This window comes from Ornithodoros turicata, chromosome 5 (assembly GCF_037126465.1).
Source record: "Ornithodoros turicata isolate Travis chromosome 5, ASM3712646v1, whole genome shotgun sequence".
In the NCBI taxonomy this organism is placed as follows: Eukaryota; Metazoa; Arthropoda; class Arachnida; order Ixodida; family Argasidae; genus Ornithodoros; species Ornithodoros turicata.
The window spans coordinates 71,160,630-71,179,749 of NC_088205.1; the positions used below are offsets into that span (position 1 = coordinate 71,160,630).

A 19,120-nucleotide genomic window follows, 5' to 3' on the forward strand; every position below is an offset into this window, starting at 1 on the left:
ATATTCTCCCTTTTATTTACGTCAGCTTACTTCAGTCATATATAGTAGAAATCTAGGTCGACGCTAGCAAGAAAGTGTGGATTGCACAGAACATTGAGGGACAAAACACACAAACTGCAACGTACGTGTAAGAGAAAATAATCGCTTGAACTTCGCGCACTGCTCATGGAAATGCCGGGTTTTGAGCCGTTGCGGTGTCGTTCCGATGAGAGCAAAAAACCAACGATATTCCCAGTACCCTCAGTTGAACACAAGAGATGGTATAACGAAAAGGCTGCAGATGAGGGGGGACCCCATCAAGATGACTATGTTGCTAAAATCGCTGGCAATAAGAGAGAACTAATGTTCGGAGGATGGAAAACTATAGAAAGGACAAACACATACAAAGCCTCAAATTGCCTAAGAAATGAACGATGAAAGGTGAAGACGTGGGTTCGAGTCCTACAGCTGGCTAACATTTTCAGTGACTTTCACCTTTCATCGCTGGCAATGGTCGCACTTGATGCAGTTACGCCAACGAGAATGGCAGTTCAAGTCTGGTGCGATGAAACGCGAGGTTTTTCACACAGCAAAAAAGGTTTTGCTCGTGTCAATTCTCGCGTTCGAGGTATGTTAAAGTGGCTCTCCTACTTATCTGGCTGAGAAAGGAACAGCCCTGGAGCTCTTGTCTTGAAAGGGCCAAAGGAAATGTAATTGGTGCGAAGCCTTTTGTCGCTTCGATCGAGTACATGCACTGTGTATTTATAGATTTATATACCGTATAGTGTTTTCCGCAGGCGTCCAAAGTAAACACAGGGGGAGAGGCTCTTTGTGACACAGTTTACTCTCCCATGGGGCTCTGTTAACGAGATTACGCCCAGCTTATCCTCTGCTGTAGATGGCATCGGCTCAGAGCGGTAAAGGGTTTGGAAATCCACGTGGTGTGCAACCAGGGAGTTGGGTTTCCTTTCGCCGTCGTGTTTCAAAAAAGAGAAAGGGAATAAGTGTGTAGTTTGGGAACAGAGAAATGAGGATAGCCGTCCGGTTAGGCGATGCCTTGGTTTTGAACGTGAACTGAAGAGGGGTCAGCTATGATGAGTCATTTCAGAACAGGAATGCACGATGACCGTTTCTAGCGAACAGACAACAAAGCGATGCATACATTGTTGCCAGAACAGTTTTTCTTGTGTGATGGAAGGGTTTTGCAGGCCTCCATACAGAAAGAAAGCGTCCATGTTGTATGGATGCGTCTGTGCGGTCCATTCACAACTCGTTCGAACTTTGCAACACGGAAGTCGAGCAGACAGCTGTGGATATCGTTTGTCTGCAAACTATTATTTTTGCGTATGCGTGCCAGTACTAACCAGGAAGTGCGCGATAGTCGCGGGAGATACAACTGAAGGAGTGTAAGTTATACGAAAGATATGGTTTGCAGAAAAACCGTTTATCCGCGCTCAAAACTGTGGCTCGCGCGCTGGCGCAGGGCCAGAAAATCGCGCGCACTGCACGAGAACAAAAGGAGAGCAGTGGGGCCCGTCTCGCCTCTCTGCTAGACGACGCCGGCTGCCAATTAAAAAGAGGCGCACACAGGCAGAGAAAAAGGGAACACGCAGCGGGTTGCATCACGTGGGTATGAACGTCACGCCGGCTGCGCCGTGTTGCCACAGCAACGGGCCCGTCCCGTCGCAGCCCCGGATTTTTGTCCGATCGATCGGAGGTTGAAAAAAAAGAAGAAAAAAAACATCGTTAGCAGCGTCGTAGTCGTTCCTTGCTGGTGCCGATCTTCTGTCGTCCCGGGCTTGCGCGTTGAAATTCTGTTTCTTTGTTAGCGGGAATGCGGGCAGTTTTGGCGAATTTCTAGTCGCGGCATGACGTTTTTCGCGCGCTTTCTCCCGTCATGTTCCAGCTTCGGGTTTTGTGTTCACCTCAAGCGTTCGCCGAGCAGTTGCACGGACACCATTTTCAGTGAATCGCCGACCTGTTCGTTAGCGAACACACATTGAGTGCACCAGCAGGTGTGTGCTGCCGTAAACTCATCCTCCCTTTGAGTTTGGATGCACCAACTGAAATTCCGCAATCGCCAAGCTATACCGGCTGGTTACTCCGTGGAGGTACAGGATGCATCTATCTTGCAAACGTCGCCGGTATACAGCACTGTGCGATGCCAGACTCGAGAGAGACGGGCAGTTAACAGAGAGCGATTAGCGCGCGCACAGTAATTGCGCGCGTCACGCGTCGGAGGGTACGACGACGAGCCGCGGCATTCGGGGAATATTTCACCACACTTCCGGATCGGCCTCCTTTATAGAACGATGACGTCGGTGATCCTTCTCACGCTGTTTGCGCTTTGTTGTCAGCCGGTTGTTAACACGTGCGCGACAAAGCGCACACGTGGAACTGAAATTGCGAAACGGGAAGCTGAACTTTCCTGAAAGGTCGTGCCAGATGAGGGTCATCTGTCTCTAGTGCAAGGTCGGCATCAGTCCCTGCCAGACGGACTGCACCCCGTACAAGGGTCGTTGCATTTCGTTGGATGGCGAATAAGGGAGATTCAAATTTAAGCAACAGACGCTATCGTTGTACCGACTAGAAAGATGGAGAAAGCCAGGCTAAAATCGCTAAAAATAATAATAATAACAACAACGAGCAATATTGGAGCAAATGAAATTTGCGAACCAAGTATTTCGTGGCGGGCAGAAGACAATTATGGAATCGACAAAGAAAGGAATTGTGGGAATCTTTGTGGCGGAGGTGATGTGCGGGTAGAGTCCACTTCTAAGTGTCATCCGGCCATTTCTCAGGTTGCTGCCTAGATTTCGTCGGCAACTATCTCCGTTCATGTTGGAACTTTCTCCAGCTTTGTGCATTCGCCGACTCAATTCAAGAAATGAACCAATGCGTCTTGCACGTTCGACGCCGGGGGTTCGGTTAATGGGTTTTTTTTTTTTTTTTTTTTGCGCTGCCGGTTACGGGAGGAAGTCATCTGAGTGAAAGTGAGTGCCAAAAGAGGAGGAGGAGAGAATGTGATTTTTCGTTAAAGGCAACTGGTGGTTTTGGTCCACGAGCCAATTGGGTTTCGGGTACATCTACTACTACGAGTACGGGGTTCTCGGAAAGTGCAACCTGAAGAAAGGCCGAAAAGGAGCCGCTCCTTGAACGAATGTGGAATTCGTTTTCCGAGAAACCAACCGCGCGCGGAGGTTTGGAATGCGCGCTGCGGCCGGCATGCTCTTTAGATCCCGGCCAGGAAGAGAAAGGGTTAACGTTTCGGGAATGGGAGTGGTTTTTAAAGCGGGAAAGAAGGTCAGTGCTTCCGTTTATTTTGGGGCTAATGGCAGCTATTTCTGGTAGGACGGCTCGGCGCGACATCGGAGTTTTGAGAAGCCTTTCTTCTGCGATGTGGCGGCTGTCTCCGGAGAGCGTGTTTCCGGTTGACCTTTCCCGGTGCGAGCGTGGGTTGAGTTGACCTTCGGGCGCTTAAGGCGTGTGGGGGCGTTGCCGGCGAATTTGTCTTCCGCTAAATGTTTGATGAATTTGCTAATGAAGTTGGGATCTCGGCGGGTGTGCGCTCTTGATCGTTCTGCGCCGAGTAGGAAAAAGCAACAGCCGAGCGCTGTGTGCGCTCGGATAACGCTCGTGGGAAGGTCCCATCTTATTTGTTGAGAGAAGGTTTACGCGTAGGGCGGGTCATGTTCCGCATCAGTAGACGTTCCCAGGTCTGTTATCTCTGTGCCAGTATTGATTTCACTATCGGTCAGACGCTGCACCAAACTCAACGATTTTTGACGATGACTGATTACTTCTGAATGTGTCTTTAGACCCCCCCCCCCCCCCAGAGCATGTTCAGGTTCCTTGTCGACCCCGATTCTCAATGGCCACTACCAAGAACAACTTTATTTTGGTAAGGTGAATGGGAAATTTCATCGCCACGGGTGATCAGTGGCGGCTAAAAACGTGATTTAGTTCCGGTTTGTTCCCAACAACTAATTTTGCTCGTCGATCGCTGCTAAGACACCCTCTCTCTCTCTCTTTTCATTTTTATTTTTTATGTGCCCATTTTACGTGTTGACAGGTTACCCATCCTAATACTCGCGCCTACATTTCGGAAAGGTATCTGCGCACTTCGCGTCCGCAGTTTAAAACTTTGATGCCGGGACGGGGAAGCGCAAAAGGAGCTTCGGACACTTGTGGGACGTAGCATTCATTTTACGCTCGTTGGGCCGCCTCAGCATCGGGGAGCAGATCGAAAAAGCCCCGCGGTCGACCCGCGACAGCTGATTTTTCTTGAAATCCTCCCTACCATCTGCTGCCCTTTTTTTGTTCTTGTTTTTTTTTTTTTTTTTTTTGCATCCACACACACGCACTCCTCCTAGGAAGTGAAGAGCGTACACCGTAGCTCTCGGCAAGTGGTTGGTGATTCTTGGACTTGGCAGGTTGGCTTCGGCGAGCGCGTAAACAAGCAAGGGGTTCCATTGAAGGTGGGGAGGGTCGAAACACCCCACAAAAATGCGTGCAAAGCTATAGTTCTCCACTCACACCCGGAGGGCAACTGGAAAAATGACAAATGCATATATACATACACACACACCTGCAGAAAGCGGGTGGGGGGGGGGGGAGTATAACCTTTCATTCTCGTACCTTCCCCGAATTTTCATAGCGTGCCACTCTTTCTTTTCCTTCTTCCCGCCCTGTCATCCTTCACCTTTAGAAAAGGGGGAGGGTGCAAACGCTACCGAAGAAGGAGACTATTTTCTCGCATTGTTGTCCATCCCCAGTCCCAGTGGGACCGGCACCTGAATGCAAAATCCCCTTTCTCCGTCCCCCCATGTTCCCCTGCCCTTACCCAGCGTTCGCATGAAAAACGCACCTGGCACTCCGCCCTCTCCACGTATGCGCTCCTCAATACGCATCCCTCCCCCTTTTCCTTTCTTCTTCCCGTTCTTGACGCACATTCACCGTTTGCGAGCCTCCATTCCCTCCTCTCGCCTTCCTCGTATTCCAGATGACTGAACACACTGCATGCGAACGACATGGTCGGTGTTGCAACCTGCAAGCGAGTGCCAGGTGGCACGAAGGGAGAAAAAAAGAAAAGTGGACGTCTCGGGGTTCAGATATCTGCCTCCTCCTTTCATTGAAGTGTAGAACCTGGTTGGGGATTTATCGTGAGCATGTAAGCGTCGGTTTCGAGTTCTCAAGGTTGTTTGTGAAAGGTCGCAACGAACTTCGCGTCCGTCCCAGTGGGGGGAGGGCGTGTGAATTTGGAGAGGGGGATCAGGTGAATTGGAATGTTCGTTGGTAAATGGAAAGAGTGGGGAATGATGCGAACTGTTGAACGTTGATTGCGAGTGAGTCTCGATTTCGTAAACGGTTTTTGTCGAGATCTTGCAGCGAATGTAAGCAGGTGGCGCTACGCAGCTAGGCATCGTGGGATTTGAAGGGGTGTGCCACGATATTCTGGAGTTCAAAATCCCCAAACTGCAATATCAAAGCTTACGCCTGCGAGGTCTGAGAATGACTGTGTTTCGCAATAGGATATCACTGAGCAACGTGTCAGCTTCGCGTGTTTTCTATATCCGTCGAAGTCGTCTTAGCGAATGAAATGCGCGTTTTAGCGACCGTTAGGCTTAGCATGGCGGACGCGCTATGATCGAAATCCCCGTTGCAAAATAAACTACTGTAAAAAAATACGTGTCTATAAAATGCGCAGTAGCGCGCGGGAAACTGCCAACAGTGATGAACTTTTAAGAGTGTAGGTTAGTCCAAGTTCGTTGTTTGCTTGTGTATGAGATTTAGCAGAAGTCGGCCAAGGAGGCAGGCTGCAGGTCCTCGCGCCCGTCCTAGGCGGTGCTGGCATCGGACTGTGCCGATTTGGGATTTTGAACACGTGGACTCTTCTTAACTGTGGGCGTTCGAGGTAAATCCCGTCTGAAGCCAGCTCTTCTTTTGCGACACGGTTGCTGTCAGTCGCGTGGACCACGTGTAAGGCAGCCCCGCGTCGCGGTTTTTTCTAGCAAAGAGCGTGAAATGCAAGGAAACTGAGCTCCGTCTGGTCCACTTTGTCGTGTTACGCGACTTGCTAGTGCTCCCTCAAGCTCATGGAAATGATGTCGTCTAGGTTTCTTTTTGTTTTGTTTTTTGTTTTTTTGTTTTTTCACATATACACCAGCTCTCTTTCCTCGTCGTAAAATTCGACGGAACAGTCGAAAAGCATTCGAGACGGAAGTCTTTCTCAGCGACACACTGGGAAAAGATCAATCGCGTCAATAAATAAAGAACAGGCGCTAGAGCCAATCTCTACCGTGCCCTGCTCCCAATCTGATCAAATCTATAACAGTCGTCGTCGCTATTTTTTTATTTTTTTTATTTTTTTGTTCATTGAGGCGGCGGCGTCTTGTAGTATGTAGTACTACGCCACCCAATTCCCACGCGCCGCATTTCTAGCGTGGGAGCTGGCCGCATGACGCACCGCGAAGGCACCTTCCAAGGCAGTACCACCAAGCCGCGGGTGTCGACTTTCTCGGGAAGGTCGTTCGAGGTCGCTAGTGTTCGCCAATATTGCATCCTGCGTGGCAGGCAGGGATTCAGTTTTCTGTTTGGGTGTCGCACGCAAGTGCAACCTGAGTGCAATACAGGGAACCGCGTGCTTCTTTTTTCTCTTCCCGTTGATGATCGATGGCACTACCGTGTATGAGAGTTGAGTTGCATATAGGAGGATGTTTTCGAAAGGATCGCAGACGGCACGCTTTCTTCCGCGTTGTCTCGTGCCGCATGCAGATGTGTGACTCGGCATTGAAGAGTTATATATTCACAGTTGTCTGAGTCAACTTGTTTGTGAATATGAAGCGAAGTTACGCAATCATACGGCAATGATGACGTTTAAGATTCGTTCTCGGCGTGATTCGCTGCTTTGGTTTGATTTGATTTGGTGGGCAAGGTAGACGTTTCCACCTATTATGTGGTCCCAAAGTGCGGCTTCAGCGTCACAGACGCTTTAGAGCTTTATTTATCGATATTTGACGCCTTTGTTTCGCGTACTTCCTTTATTCCTTGGGCGTCCCGCTTAACATCCAAAAGTTTGTGCAGCGAGAGATAAGGTCACCTCCGTCGTCTGCAGCGAAACAAGCCTTTGTGCCCCGTCTGGCAAAAACAAAACAAAACAAAAAACAAAAAGAAAAAGTTCTTGTGTTCCTGACCTCTGCCGTCTAGGAAATCTAACAAAGAAATAGTTATAGTCGACAACTATTAGAAAGGGGGGGGGGGAGTACACGCGTTGGGCCTCGTAAACGCGACCTCATCGACAGACTTTTACGAGGAGCTCCAAGAGGCTGCTCATATCTTAGATGGTGCCTTTGACAAGTGCCTAAAGCTCAAGCGCCATTTACGAATTCAATGGTGGCTGGGAGCGTCGGCGGCTTCTTTCTTTCTTTCTTTCCTTCCATTTTTTTAAAAAAACTTTCGCGGCCAGAGGGAGGCATAAATTTGGCGCCCCGACCGGTCGCTATAACTGCCTCTCAAAAAGCGATACTATGTGTGTATGCGCGCGCTATATATATGAATAAGAAACCGCAGAACGGCGTTATAGATCGATATGATAATGTGTAATATTCATAGTATTCCCGTTTACTATATGGGGCAACCGTCATTTTTCTTCTTCTCTGGGCCGCTGTCTTGGTCGGAAGAAAGAGGGGGCGGGGGGACTCGTATAGCCGCCAGCGCCATCGTAGCTGGAAAGGTTGCAGATACAATGGATGGGGAGCCGGTCAAGGGAACCGAGCTACAGCATGTGACGACAACGAACATGTCCGTTGACCCTATCTTGACGGCGCACTTCGAATGTCTTGGTGCATGAGTAGCTTCAGTCGATTGAAAGCTGGAAGAAGAGAAGAATTCGGGTTCAGAAATCAGGAAGCTCGAAAGAAACTTTTTTCCCCCTTAAATAATCCACCTGCAACCTCGGTATATGCAGGCGAGCGTGTTATCTATTCCACGTATTGTATTCGCACGAGCGAGAATACTCCAGCGGAGGATGCGAGAAGCGTCATAGCTTTCTGTTGCCACACAAGCGATATTCCGCAGACGACAGGAAAAGGCGCAGTCTCTGTCGTCTGCAAACTGCGATTGATCCACCGAAGCCAAGTATATGGAAGCGTGTTTGGTAAGTAGCAGATAAGGCTTCCAGTCTGATAGAGCGAGAGTCCCGACAGTTCTATGAATGCAATTTGCCGAATGCGGAACGGATCTGGACGGACGAAAAAAAAAAAAAATAATGAAAGGAAAACGTTTAAACCCTGTCCTCACCAGACAAGCATGGCGTCCATAAAGCATCAGAACCCGTCCTATACTGCGGAGCAATACTTGGCGAATATTAATCGTCGCCGTAAACGGGATGACCCCCTCTACACGCTTATATGAGCCTTTATATATTAGAGTGCGTTTCCGCGTAAATCCACATATATAATGCCAATATCGAAGAGCCCACATATATGTCTGTATATATGAGAGTGACCTGCAGTCGGAACGAACGTGCGCTGCCCATATAACCTCACCCATTGCCTCTGCTTCTCCAGGCGGAACATCCCGTGATTGTTATTGCCGGCGATTTAATGCGTTTAGTCACTGTATCAACTTTGATGTCGCGATAATGCCGCCGGCTAGAACGTTATGGCTGGCTGCTCTCTTTTTTCTCTCTCTCTCTCTCTCTCTCTCTCTCTCTCTCTCTCTCTCTCTCTTTTCCCCTCCGGTTTATTGTTTTTTGTGACCGTGTGTTTGCGTTTTATTCCTTTTCCTTCCCCCGAGTTGCCTTCGATGATGATGCTCTTTGTTTTGTTACTTTTTGTTACTCATGGCCCCTGTGGTCACTCTACGCGGATTTTTATTTATTTTTTCGTTGTGTATCTTTTGTTTCTATTTAGTTGTTTTATGAACGACAGGCAGTTTTATTGGCGATGCTTTTGTGGCATGTTTTTCGTTGACTCGACTGTTTATGGTAATACGTGGCAGAGTTCCGTTGCGTGCTGGATTGAGGTTGGGTTCCGCTGCGGTTCTGCGAAATTTTCTTATCGTTCCACACTGCAGTTTCCGCTTGGTGCTGTGCAAGTACAACGTGATGACGTCACTGCCTTTGTACGTCATCGCACGTCCTATCAGTGTGGACGTCACTCGCTCTTCTCCTCGACGTGCGCCGTGGAAAATACCACGCAGCAAAACAATGCTGTCTGCGTTCTTGAAGAATAAAAAAAAAAAACGCAGTGGTTATTACTCGATTAAAGGTTAACTGGCCTTTAGTTAGCCTCCACTCTTAGGACTGATAGCACTTATTCTTCTGGTCTATACTGGGCTGATTAGAAAAAAAGGATTCATTTGGAAGAGAGAAGGTGCAAAAAAAGGGGGGAAATGGCGTTGTGTGTATCCAATGCCCCTCTTTCGGACGAATTGGCCGCGGCCCTTATTCGAAGGTCGATCTTCTTCTCGTGTGGGCGCAAGTTTTGTGGAGTTTGAGCGGCGGCAGGGGCCCTGTCCGAGTTGTTTTGGGCCAGTTCCTTCTTCTCTCGGGATGATGGATGGTGACGAATCGGCGACACTCTCGTGGGAAGATGCTGAACAAGAAATTGGCGAAGGCGTTCGCCATATTGTTTTTCGTTCTTCTATTGGCACCGAGGTTCGCGAAACCATTAACGTGTTCCTCAGTTGCTGCAGTTCATCGATTGTTAGGTTTCCGATCACTCTTTTTCTTTTTCTTTTCTTTTTTTTTTTTTTTTTTTTTTTTTTTTTTTGCACGCTGCAGTAATGATATAAGCTTCGCATCTGCTGCGTGTTCTGCTCACTTCTGGGAACTGCGATCGGGGTCTTCCGGTGTGCGTTCTGCCCGAAAGCGTATACTAGTGAGTGACAAACGCTTCAAGTGGGGAGCTTCGTTGACTCCGTTTCCGAAGAGAGGTATAAGGGAGTGAGACGAGCTTATTTCTTTGATGTGTCAAGAGCGCTAAGGGTACTAATTCGAAAATAACGTGAGCCTCCAAAACATAAAGGACGTATACGAACTGGGTTGTGGGTTTGCGCCGTGGCAGCCCCTCCTAATTTCATTTGGCCCGAAAGCGCTTGGGTTACCCTGTTCTAGAACACTCTAATGACCCGTGATTGGTCGGCCGCAATCGCGTTCCAGTCTGTTAGCGTGCGTTTCGGAATCATCGACCCCGAGCGATACTAACATGAGTCTGTTTCGATTACCTGTTAGAGTACATGTCATATCTATGTAAGTCTGAGCAATACTTATAGTCGCAATGTGGTTACATTTCACGTCGCTCGAAATCCTGCCTCATCTGCCAAGCTGTTCACCAGGAGTCACAATGTAAAATATCTGCACTCGGCGGTTCGTGATAGCTGTGCAATCGAATTTACAAAAAAAAAAAAAAAATCACTCAGAGAAAGCAGTGGCAGACGGCCGACACGATGCTCACGCGCCGCTTATACGTGCTTGAGCTGTGCCGCTGTACGTCATTGGTCACGTGAGGGGAGTGGCAAACGTCACGATGTCCTCTCGTTCTGCGATGCGCTCTTTCGCGATGCGCTGTTTTCACGAGGAGGAGAATTTTTCAAAGGTGGTGCCGAACAGAGCCGTCGCGCTCGCTCCGTAGGTCACCTGCGCTCATCGCTCTTTCGCAGGAACTCATTTTATTCGTTGGAAAACACTCTGCACCGAAAAAACAAAAACAAAAGAAAACGTTTGGGGGGTTACCTCAATGCTCCTTTAACGTTTTGAGTTGGCATTCGTCGGTACACAGTGTCGCCAACGTGTGCCGCCTTCCCCTTACATAAAGGTCTTGAAATAAAAATGAGCGCTTTCATTTTCTATTTCCTTAATCCACTCCCGGTTACGGAGCTTCTGTTCGAAGGCGCGGAGAAACAAAACGTATTATCCGGAGCGCATCACTCTCAATTCGTGTTTGTTTTTCGGCACGGGCTCGTTCTTCGGGAGATTCCGTGTCATCGATTCAACAGTCGCAACCGCCGGTAGTGTATATATTGCCCACGCCCACCGTGAAAGTGCGCTTTAAAAAAAAAAGTAAAGTTGCTAAAAAGCAAAAGTGACAGGAGGTGCGCCAGCTGTGCTAAAACCGTGCGCGAATTGAAATTCGATGCGGCTGAATTGCAGCTTCGGGAATATGAAGCGTGAATGCTGGAGGAATAACAGAAAGAAGACGAAAAAAAAAGTGAAAAGCTCGGTGGCGATGGACTGGGGAATAGATAAAACACGCGTGTCGCAGCTTCTTGCTTTAAAATACAGGGATGCCTCCCCTGGCGGCAATACGGTGAAGTTCACTTTTTGGTGCAGAATAAATAAATGAAGGGGGGGGGGAGGATTTTTGGTTGAAACTCGAGTAATAATAGATGTTGTTCGTCGTCTCGGGGCGTGGTATTATTGCTGCACTCAATCAACGTTTCGCGCGCCTGTAGTACTTGCGTCGTCTGCTTGTTTTTTTTGCCGGTATCGTCCTCGTGTTGGGCCTGGCTATCGTGGCCGTCGGAGAAAGCGTACGGATAGATCGAATTGTTTGAAACTGAATAGTTTTCGGTTCTGGCGGATCCAGCCCATGGAATGTGGGAGCATGTTGTATTGTTTGTACTTTTCGGAGGGGTGGTTGGGTTCGAGTTTTTTTATGACTTTGTATTTCGTTTTGAGTTTTTGGGAGCTGAGCTTGCTGTTGGGAGTTTCGGAGTGCTTGTGGGAACGAAGTTAGTCGATTGTTCGCTTCGGTATGTCTTTTGGGATGCGTGAAAAAAAAAAAAAAAAGGGGGAAACGGATACTGTGTCAACCTTTATGCTTCAGCAATCCGTTTAGACTGCGAAAATATTTTTTTCATTCGTACACATCACCGAATCATGGTGGCACTTCATCGTGTGAACTCTGTTCTCTCTCTCTCTTTTCCAGCGTAGTTGACGATGAAGCATAGGGGGTTAGTTCCGTGTGAGATATACGGCGGACAAACGTAATTAGTCGCTTCCTCCGATTACTTAACGGGGGAAATAAAAAAAAGGAGCTTTATCTTTCTCAGTACCACGGCAGAGCGGAACTTTATAACAGGGCGAACGTTCTGAGAAAAGTGCGCATTAGACCATGAGACGGCGGGCTATCAGGAGGCAGCATTGGATAACCATCACCAGAGATGAGACTCGTGCGATAACGCACCTCCTTTATCTACTGTATCGCACGTTCGAGAGCAACGCGGCGGGAAGAGACGTGACCGCTACCTATCCAAGTTATCGCCACCCGGGTTTATCCGTCGCTGTATCCCTCATCTGCGAGTATTCCAACCGTGGAACATCTGACGAAGAGGCGTCCCAGGCGCGTTGTGTGAGGAAACGCGCGTGTGCATCCGCCGGGTTTCTCGAGAAAAATGCGCCCGCCGTTCTTTTCTCTGCGCTCGGCCACCTGTCGTTCCTGGGACGTCTCTCGCATCTGTTGCACCTTTTGAGATTTCGACATCACTCTGTGTGTGCATGGGGGGGGGGGGGGGGGCGATGCAGTGGGTTCATGTAACATTGCTCGAGTGTGTACGTACATGTTTTTCTACATATGATATACGTCTAGCCGTGGGAGAACTTGGGCAGCTGTTGTTCTGCTCTCACAGTTAGCCCGCCGCTTCCAGAAGGACTTACAGCTGGGTCTTCAGCTGCTTTTTTTTTTAATCTTCCGCTGGGTAATTAGTAATTCGTAGCTTTATATCTATGATCAATAGCGACGATCAAGAGTGGTCTGAATGTGGGTGAATTCTACCTACCTGATGGTTTTTTTTTTTAGCGTGCGCCGAAATTTCAGCACACTGCATTCAACGTCCCTTGCGCAAGGCGGTGTATCTGATCAACCTGTATCTTGCCACCAAGCTTCACCGCGGCCCGGATTGAACTAGCGATCTCGGCACCAAGGGCTATACTAACGTTGTTCACATTTTAAAGTCGTGCAGAAGTCTCAACGCTTTTATTACGAAAAGAAGGCCCGGCTGCGATGGTGTGGCTGTTTTTCTTCGGCGCTTTGAGACAAATTCCGGCCTAGCTTTCTATGAAGTCTGCCCAAGACGCGTGGCCCCTCCCCCACGCACGCATGGCAGAGACAGCTAAATGACCGAAAAGGTCGTCAGATATGCGAATGCCTCCATCAACGGATTCCGCGCTCGAATGTTACCCCGTCGTGCTAATGCCCTCTAAAGCGTGTGCGCGTGCCATCGTCCTGGGAAAGGAATACATCAACAGAAAGGGAAACGGAGTGAGACAATGCAGAAGGGGGGCAAAGATGTTCATCTGGCACTGTCTTTGTGCGCGTGCTGACCCAGTTCCGGCAGAGGCACCGCCAAAATGCGACCGCCCGCCCGCCCGGCCAAGTTAATGACAGAAAGCGGAGCAACATCATTATCAGAGCGGGGCGGGATGTCTCGGACTCTTGCCAGCATCTCCGCCGTGGTGGGTCCTAGTAAGCAACCTTTCCTTGGCTCGAATACTTTTTTCTCTTTTGATATCGGTATCGTCCGCTTATCGTCCGGAGCTAAAATCAGCTGTGCTTGTTTTCGTTGGTGCATCGTCCTCGTAACCTTACTTACTTACCCGTCTGTATTGCTTTAACTTTATTCTCGCATCGTCACGGACATCGGATGACACGCAAGTCCTCAAACTCCGCGAGACTCATTGTTTACGATCAAAAATCGGAGGTGGAGGCTGGGGGAGCAAGAGGGAAGAGCGATTGCTAATTTTATTCTCCCTCGTCTCGATTATTCTCGCTGTGCTTTTGAAGATACCGCTTTTAATCACCGCAGGTGGTGTGGCGCTGAAAAGCGTGCTTGTAATGACGCCATATCGGGTTGTTGTTCGGTCGGATTGTTGCAATTTGCTAATGCGACACTTCAACCAACCGGATAGATAGCAAACATTCAGCCGTGCATATATTCCCGTCCCACAGGGACGTTCGACGAGATGCGTTGGCACTCCCATCCTTCTGTGTTTTTTTTTTTTTTTTTATTGTTTTCCAGCCAACGTTGTTGTATAGTTGTACGTCAGCATTGTATAGAGTATGCTATATGGCTGTATCGCATTCCACCCTCTTAATTTGTTGTCGCCGCCTTTTTCTGTTTTTTTCCTCCTTTCCATGTTCTGTTTTGACGTTTCTTCTCTCTTTCTTTCTTCTTTTTTTTTTCTTTGTCTGGCGGAGCGGCTGTGCTATTGTGAGCGTAGACAATGGAGAAGGGTTACGGACATAATGGGATTGCTGAGAGGCAAGTTTGCGGGGTTAGGGGTTAAGTGTGTGGGCGGACAGACTCAAGGGGGAGGAGGACATGTTCGAAGGAGTTTGTGCCTCGGTTTCCCACGCCAAGCATTGTTTTCTTTTTGTTTTTTCTCCCTGGCAAGTGGTTGAAAGAAGAGAAAAGAAGCCCCTTTTGCAATCGAGATGCCCTCAAGATTGGCATCGCTGTTTCTGTGGGTGCTTGTTGCTTGGCGGCTTCTTTCTGTTTAGGGGTCTCGTTTCTGTAAATGAAGAAGATGCGTTTGTGTCCTTGTGGTAGTTCCCTGTCGTCGGCGTGTTGCTTGTGATGGTCATTCGTCTGGCGGGTTGGAGATAAACATTGGAGGACTTCGTTTAAGCGCACTGCGACAAAGAACGGAGCAAATTGGCGAGCAATTACAGCTACTATGCTCTCCGAGATTACAAGTGTACTGCCCATTTTAGTTTCCTCCGACCCTGAACTCTACACCTCAACACTGCAGACAGTCCGTAAACTTCTAATCACCTTCCGTGCATTTAGTACCGAAAGGAACTAATGGCTGGGACAATGCATGTAGTCCCCACTTGCTTGGCTTAGCTGTGCTGAATGTTGAATCGAAGTCAACGTTTTGTTATCATACCTCCCGCTATTTTCCTTCTCCCCCTCCTCCTCTAGAGAGGAAAGGGGAGCGGGTTTTTTTTTTTTTTTAAATCCCTCGTGAGATGTTCTAGACATGTCGACATTGTAGCAGGTTCTTGTAGATAAACACAAACTTTACGTGGGCTATTGCTGCGGTTAACGAAATCATATTTGTGCATGTGACGTGAATGAAAGCAACCACGTAACACAGGTGAAACGGTAGAAAGAAAGGCGGAATCAACTCCGTGGAGGCCGCACGCAGTACATAGTGGGACCTTTCCTTCCGCTGTTGACACAGGCGTACATCCGTCTCTTGTGTCGACGGGGCGAGGTCTCGCTCATCAAGGGGCTTTGTCGGTGTAAACGTATACGCACGCGTCGAGGGATCCGTCAATGAATGCTCTTGGGACGGATGCGTGGAGACTTGCCCTACAAGACCGGCGCTCCTCTTGAGACGGGAAGTGTAACACACATAGAATGGCACGCGGTTGTTTGCGATGCGATAGCGAGACGGGCTTCGGCCAAAGTAAACGCCTTGTCTTGTGCGCTTAGATATCGTGTCGTTTTTGTAAGCGGCGGTGTGAAAGCTCGTGCAGTGTGGTTTTCTCGAACCTCCAGAGCAGCACAACATATTGGCCCAATATTGGCAATGTCGGCCCAAGATTTGGCCAGTATTGCCAATATTGGTCCAATATATTGTGCTGCTTGGGCTGTTTAGAGGAGCACTGAAGGGACCTCGAGCGTGTATGAATATACTACCTTCAGGAGCAAAATATTTCTTTCGCGAAGCACGCATTACCTGAGAAAATGGCAAGGGTGCCCGCTACGACGGCGGTCCCTTCCGTGTTATGACGTCATATCACCCGAGCAGTTTTATTGGCTGCTGAGAACCGTCTGCTACGGTCGATTCTTTGCTTCAGATACGAGACGGGCGGTGCCAAAATACGACCACAAAAAAAAAAAAAAGAGCGCGCGCAGGCCCCACTATTGCACGGAAGACGTGACGTCCCAACCGCCAGCCTCCCCTATGTACTACTTGAACTTTCAGTACACTGTGCTGCTTGGGTTGGCGGACGTCACAAGGGTGGTATGCGACTGAAACGAGAGTTAACTGGTTGTCTTATCTGACCTGTACATCAACACGTAACGTCGAAATGCAATTGAAGAGCATACTTTAGGAATGAGAACACACCAGGTGAACAACGTGCACAAATCTATCGTATGTTAAAAAGAAAAAAAAGTAAGGGACTGTCCCTTACTGTAAGGTTACTTAATTTAAACGATTTGATATTATTAACTACATTAACTAATACTTAATTAAAAGCAACGATAGAGTCAGCCCTCGGTTTATGAACCCTCCGTTTTCGGCCTTCTGGGTCAAAACACTTCCCCCTTCTCATTCCAAACCTGGATTTGTGAAGGGTTTTTTCCAGGAACGTTAACCGTTCATAAATCGAGCTTTTATCTAAATTACATTTAATTGAATTAATTCAGCCCTGTACCGAACCGTAAGGCCGAAACGTTACATGTAATTTCGCAGGTGTAAGACTCATAAACGTACCGGGAACACGTAAATTCTGCGTCAAATTGACGTCCAATGATGGGCAGGGAAACCCTCATTCTCCTGCAAGCCGTGAGAGAAACCAAAGAGCCCACGAACGCCCACCTACGGCTCCTATATCATAATCTCGAATACACGCACATGCTGTGGTAACGGTGCTTATGAAGGTAAACACTCTCCACCGTGCAGTGCACTTTGGCCCTGTATTCCGTCGTGCACCCGTATAGAGCGGCAGCTTTCTTGCGGCGATGCCTATCTCTTCTGTGTCCGATGAGCCACGCCTCTCCGGCACCCGTCGCTCCCCCCCCCCCCCTCCCAAGTGGCGAGTTGTTGAATGAAGTGGCCGTCGCCTTATCGAGGAAGTTTGCCCAAGTCCGACGCCTAAGAATCTCGGCTATCTCGGGCCTCCGTAAAGTACCATTACGTATCGGCAAAGAACAAGAAAAACGCTTGCCCGATGCCTCGAGCTAGTGGGCGCGTCGCTTGATGTAGTAGGATTGATTCCGTGGGAAATGATGTACAGTGGGGAGCTGTATAAAGCGTAGTTCGGTGAGGTTTGCTGGCGCCGTAAAACGGTGATTAGTTTGAGTGGACCGGAGGATGCCAAAGGTTGGTCTGACGTGGAACTCTATGAGCGTGGGTCCCGTTCAGTATAGCGTGGGCAGAAAGATACTTCGGCGGGGGTTTTATGGAAATTTTGCACGTGGGAAGAAGATTTCACCCCCGTTGTCCTCCTACCAAGGGTTAGAGTTCGGGGGGGGGGGGAACCTTTCCTCTGGCTACGCCTGTGGTTCCGTGCTATCGGAGTTTATGCTGGATATGGAGCTGAGCCGTGTCACCTTTTATGAGCCCACAGTAAGAATTGGGATGGGAGTAATCTTACCTTGCTGCGTTAAGTGTCTACATTCTAAAAAATTTAGTCCCCCCCCCCCCATTAAGCCCCCTTGGAGACCAAATGCATTGCAACAACTATTCGTCCATTTAGGGACTAAATACAGAAACATGTACACGCAGTTTAAGAAGTACTTGCAGTGCTGGTAGCTAAATTTCAGAAATTAAAATGGGAAGTAACTGTCACTTTTCTTTTTGCTTGGCAATTAATCACACTATTACTGCTGCTGTAATGACTCATCATCACGGGGGACTAATCACTGACGACCTATTCACCCATTTCCCATGTGTGAACTTCTACGCAAACTTTTTCACGGTTCATTCAAACTTTCGGAACTGTAACTTTAATTTCGGCCCGACGTTTCGACCCCACTTAGGTTGAGTTGAGGACACCCTCAAGAGCGTACCCAGAGCTTTCTGTTCTCCTCGGTCTGTTAGCTCGTTAACCATTGGTGCGTACGACTGTTCGCCGCCGACGGCTGAGAATAGCTTGACGCAGGCGCCTCCACTTCTTCCGGCGTCTTTCTTTTACAGCCGCATTCCGCACGCTCTTTGCTGTTGCTGGAGGTGAACCCGACGGCTGCACCAGTTCTGGCCTTGTGTGTCACTCATCTGCCTCAGAATGGAAGCAAAATGGCGGCCTCGTACATTCCGACACGTAACGGGCTACTTGGTTGTACGAAAGCCACGCATACTTGCGAGGAAGTACGGAACAAGAAGTACAACAACTTTATTTCGAGGTGATGAATGGGGAGCTTTACTCTACCCCATTGCTGGTGGTGATGTCTGGAAGTAGAAATATTCTGTGGGCTACGGGTTCGTGTATAGTTGGTCAGCGGATGAAATCGGGGATGCAGTAGTGTAGTATGAAAAGGTCGCTGATATTGAGGGAACGTATACATGTGCTTCGTTTTACTGATTCCTCTACAGGCATTCATTTTCTGGATGTCGATCATATTTAGTATGCGCTACTTTCCGAGAGTTAGGTATAAATGTCTGCACACCTCAAGGGCCCGAGGCTCAACTTTTCCGTATTCCCTATATCGAGCGGGGAGGACCTCGATAAGTCCCGGTTGCGAAATCCCCGATCTCGAAATTGACGTTCTCGAAACAAGGAAACTCAAGGAGAATGCTCGATTGCCTCGTAAGATGTTATAACGTGTTTAAAAACGCGACACCACTATTTAACCACTCAAATTCACGGTTATTCGATGTTTGTCCAAGTCGTTTGAGCGACCGATGGGCTTAGCAGGACGGACACGACGGAACAGCACGTTGGTTAGCTTATTATTAGGTTAGTCAAAGTTCGCTGTTGGCAGTTTCCCACGAGCGACTGTGCATTTTATAGTCAGATAACATTTATTTACGGTAGTTTATTTTGCAACGGGGATTTCGATCACTTCATTTCGAGGTACGCCCAACGAGCGATATCACTTCCCCTGTCCTGGGATCTGTCACGAGCTTTCTCGCGCAGGATTTTGCGCAGAACCGCCAACGCTATACCTCTTACGTACGCAACGGCGATAGCGTACGATGTACTACAACTTTATTGACTACGAACGTTATGTTCGGTTTAGCATCGGGGCCCCGGGTCACATTGAATCTGACACCAGAAATAATCCGTGACAGCGCACGTGCTGAACCAGGACTTGGCATGCGTGGGGCACCGTCTGGTGCAGCGACCTTTCTTCCCATTCCGGCTGCCGGGCATAACGTGTGAAAAAGTCTTGGCCCGAAATCAGGTGACACTACCGGCGGCGACACTTGGCGGCCAAAAATAGGCGAGAGATGCGATTGTTC

At 48.7% G+C, this 19,120-nt stretch overlaps 1 protein-coding gene across 2 annotated transcripts in view; it reads left to right on the forward strand.

The window, feature by feature from the left end:
• LOC135394701 (transcription factor AP-4-like) overlaps positions 1 to 19,120 on the forward strand; it is a 90,872-nt gene that overhangs the window by 49,953 nt on the left and 21,799 nt on the right. The gene's annotated exons all lie outside the window — the stretch shown is intronic.